At 36.1% G+C, this 4,560-nt stretch overlaps 1 non-coding gene across 1 annotated transcript; it reads right to left on the bottom strand.

Moving 5' to 3' along the window:
- Positions 1 to 2,214: 2,214 nt before the first annotated feature.
- On the bottom strand, positions 2,215 to 2,321 carry LOC128040694 (small nucleolar RNA R71). Its single transcript, XR_008195500.1, has one exon. It is a non-coding gene; the product is annotated as a small nucleolar RNA R71 (small nucleolar RNA).
- Between the last annotated feature and the right edge of the window lie 2,239 nt (positions 2,322 to 4,560).

Raw genomic sequence — 4,560 nt, forward strand, 5'->3', positions numbered from 1 at the left:
TTAATCCAATTTAATTTGGGTTAAATAAATTATTATTAATTAATTATGAAAAAGGGCCAAATTGAGCTGAACTGAGAAAATTAATCCAACCCAGCATTGGGCAGCCCAAAATCGTCCCATATGCTGACCCAATCATCTTGTTTGACTGATTATTTGGCCTACAAAATTGCCCTTGAATACTCCTTCAATTTACATTCAAACCCCTCCACAATTCATGCATTTCAAGATTTACCCCCACCTAAAAAATAGCATGTTTGAAATCTTCAAACATGTCACATGTGTGGTTGGCTATGGGGGGAGTCTTTGGTTTCTAATTTTGGCTATTTTTAGCAGCGTTCTCAACCTAAAACTACCCCATTGGCTTCTCACTTCAAACACATCTCAAACCCATTCATTTCTTCACTTCTCTTTCACTTTTCTCTATTCATTATCTTCCATTGTTCTTCATTTTCTTCCCCTATTCCTTTGCCAATTTAACCTCTTGAAAAAAATTCCTTCAACCACCATTTAGAGTAGCATTCAAGTGTTCATGGAAGCCTCAGTCCAACAAGAACAAGCGGAGTAGGAGGAGCGGAGCAAACTAGTCAAGCCTCGGAGAAACACTGGATTTGATTCTTTTTCCCTATCCTTTTAATTTTGTTGTTGTTATGATGACATGTTTATGAATATGGCTTAAATTTAATTCATTTTAGGTTGATTGCAATTCGTCTACTTGAGTTATTAAAATTGTGTTTGTGTTGTTATAAGCCTCGGTAAGATGTTTGATTAAGTTATTTTTGCATTACAATTGTAAGGTAACTAATTATTTAATTATTTAAACAGACTGAAATTGTAATTAATTGACACGATACTTCATCAGTGCATGTTTAATCATCTAAGGTAGCTGAGGGTTAAATTAGCAACGGTATCTAACGATACATTAGCCTTGCATAACTTGCAAGATTATTGTGATTAAACTGTTTCAAGGTAGAAATACATTGTTACCTCACGTAATCTTTTATGTGTTTATGATATTGAATTAATTGTTTGACTTGGCATAGAGATATGTACAAGAGATTATTTTAATTTCATAAGTATGTATGTGCATTAACACATTTGCTTTTTAAAATTTCTTTAATCGGTTGAATTGACGTAAAGACATAGTAAAGAGATAAATGGATTTTGGTAGGTAAGTATGTTCATAAGTTAGCAAATTACCAAGTTGCCGTGAATTTATTCATAACAACATGAACATGAGTTTAATAATTCTAAGTTAAGAAATGTAATTAATCTAATACAATTATGTCATCTTGATTAAAATCATCTTTTGAAATCATGCATTGGAACTTTTATTTTATTTTTATTTATTTTACTTAGTTAAAATCCTAGTTTCTAATCATCTCGTCAAATCAAAATATTTTTCTTCACCAAAGTATTTTTAAAATTGCATTCATAAATAATTCTTTTCACAGTCCCTGTGGGTACAATAACTTGACATTTACTTGTCACTTTATTACTTGTTGCGATTGTGTACACTTGCATATTTTAGTCGTTCCAAGTTTTTGGCACTATTGTCGGGGATTGTTTTAAAAGTCATTATTTGTGAATTTGATGAATTTTGCATTTTTGTTTATTTTTCTATTTAATTTTTAACTTAACTAATTTTTCTGTGTTTGTTTCTGGTGTTTATGAGTATTGATTGAATTATCGATTTACTCCCCGTAGACCCTGAGATTGAAAGAACTTTTTGGCAGCGAAGAAGACAAGTAAGCCAGAGAAGGACAAAAGAGATGAACTACGAAAATCCAAATCAAGGAAACGGAGGAAACCCTGCTCAAAATCCTATCCTTATTGTTGATGATAGGGATAGAGCTTTAAGATAGTATGTCGTGCCATTGCTTCATGATCTTAATACAGGTATTAGGAGACCCGAAATTGAGGTGCAACAGTTCGAGCTAAAGCCAGTCATGTTCTAGATGCTTCAGATAGTGGGTCAATTCAGTGTAATGCCTACCGAAGACCCTCACCTGTACTTAAGACTATTCATGGAAGTGAGCGATTCTTTTAAGTTAGTCGGAGTACCCTGAAGATGCACTACGATTGAAGCTATTCCCATATTCGTTAAGGGACAGAGCTTGAGCCTGGTTGAACTCATTGCCACCAAATTCAATTTCCACATGGCAAGAGTTAGTAGAAAGATTCCTCATAAAGTATTTCCCGTCTAGCAAGAATGCTAAGTTGAGGAACGAGATCACTGTTTTCCAACAAATGGATGATGAGTCCTTGTATAAGGCATGGTAAAGGTACAAAGAATTATTATGAAAGTGCCCTCATCACGGAATCCCACATTGCATTATACTTGAGACATTTTATAATGGTCTCAATGCTCACATGAGGATGGTAGTGGACGCTTCTGCTAATGGTGCTCTCCTTTCAAAGTCTTATAATAAGGCTTATGAAATCATCAAGAGGATTGTCAGTAACAATTATCAATGGCCAACCAATCCAGCAGTGTTAGGAAGACGAGTCGCTGGAATACATGAGGTAGACGCTCTCACTTCACTCGCATCTTAGGTATCCTCACTAATGGGTTTAATAGTTTTGCAGCACAAGCATCGAATCAATTTGACATGTAGCATGTGTCTATTGTGGGGAAGGACATCTGTTCGAAGAATATCCATCGAACCAAGAATCCCTGTATTACATAGGTAACCAGAACCAAAACCGAGGAAGGCAAGGACTACAATCCAATTCCTATAACCCATCGTGGCGAAACCACCCTAATTTCTCCTAAAGTAACTAAGGGGCTGGACCCAGTAACACATAAGCCCAACCTAGACCGACCCAGCCACCTATTTTTACCCAACAAGTTTAGAAACAACTTCAAGTTGAACCATCCAAGGGCTTAGAAAACTTGTTGAAGGCATACATAGCCAATAATGATGCCTTAATCCAAAGCCAAGCAGCTACATTGAAAAACCTGGAAAACCAAATAGGCCAACTTGCAACTTAACTCAGAAACCAACCACAAGGTGCTTTACCTAGTGATACGGAGAATTCGAGGAATCCAAGGAAGGAGCATTGTAAATCATTGACATTGAGGAGCGGAAAGACATTAGAGTCCAACACCGTCAAATTTGAAGATGAGCCAGCTGATGCTCAAGACTTAGAGGAAGTTCAACTGAGTGTTGAAATTTCAGTTTCGCCGGAACCAAAATCTGAAAAACTCGATAAGGTAATTTCTGAACCAATCAATTCTGATAAACTAACAACTTCGTTAGATGCAGAATTCCCACAGAAAACAAATCAACCAGTTCCAATAAAGAAGCCTCCACCACCCTACCCTCAAAGAGTTTAGAAGTAGAAGGAGGAAGTTCAATTCAAGAAGTTCCTAAACGTACTCAAGCAACTTCATATCAACATTCCATTGGTTGAAGCACTTGAAAAAATGTCGAACCACGTCAAATTCATGAAGAATATCCTGTCAAAAAAATGAAGACTTGGAGAATTTGAGATGATAGCCCTGACAAAGGAATGCAGTGCATATCTTCAAGACAAACTACCCCCAAAGTTGAAGGATCTTGGATGTTTTACCATACCTTACAACATTGGAGCAACATATTGTGGTAAGGCACTATGTGATTTGGGTGCGAGTATCAACTTGATGCCCATGTCAATATTTAGGAAGTTAGGGATAAGTGAAGTTAGACCTACTATGGTTACACTTCAATCAGTAGATCGATCCTTGCACATCTAGAAGGAAAAATTGAAGACGTATTGGTACGTGTAGTCAAATTTATTGTTCTTGCTGACTTTATTATTCTAGACTTTGAAGTAGAAAAAAAGTGTCAATCATCCTAGGAAGGGCTTTCCTATCACCTAGAAGGACCCTTATTGATGTACAGAAGGGCGAACTGACTATGCTTGTTCATGACGATCAGGTAACATTTAATGTTTTTAAGTCTATGTGATTTCCTGACACAATTGATGATTGTTCTATAGTGTCCAATTTAGAGGAATTAATCATACTATGGTTACACTTCAATTAGCAGATCGATCCTTAGCACATCTAGAAGGAAAAATCGAGGAAGTATTGGTACGTGTAGTCAAATTTATTTTTCCTGCTGACTTTATTATTCTAGACTTTGAAGCAGACAAAGAAGTGCCAATTATCCTAGGAAGGGTTTTCATATCAATTATAAGGACATTTATTGATGTACAGAAGGGCGAGCTAACTATGCTTGTTCAGGACGATTAGGTAACATTTAATGTTTTTAAGTCTACGTGATTTCCTGACACAATTGATGATTGTTTTATAGTGTCCAATTTAGAGGAATTAATCATGGAAAAGGAGCTCAACTATGCTGAGGACCCAATAGAACAAATTTTGACATCAGACCCTCTAAATAATGAAGAGGATGATGAATACTTAGCTTCGCTTGTAATGCCCCTTACCCGTGTCAGACGCCAGGACAGGGTACGAGGCATTACCATGCTTTCACATAATCAATCATACAAAATCGAGACTTGAAATTTCAGCCAAATTAATTTTTCTTTTTTTTGTATCAGATTTATCAACTC

Source organism: Gossypium raimondii, chromosome 4 (genome assembly GCF_025698545.1).
Source record: "Gossypium raimondii isolate GPD5lz chromosome 4, ASM2569854v1, whole genome shotgun sequence".
Lineage (NCBI taxonomy): Eukaryota > Viridiplantae > Streptophyta > Magnoliopsida > Malvales > Malvaceae > Gossypium > Gossypium raimondii.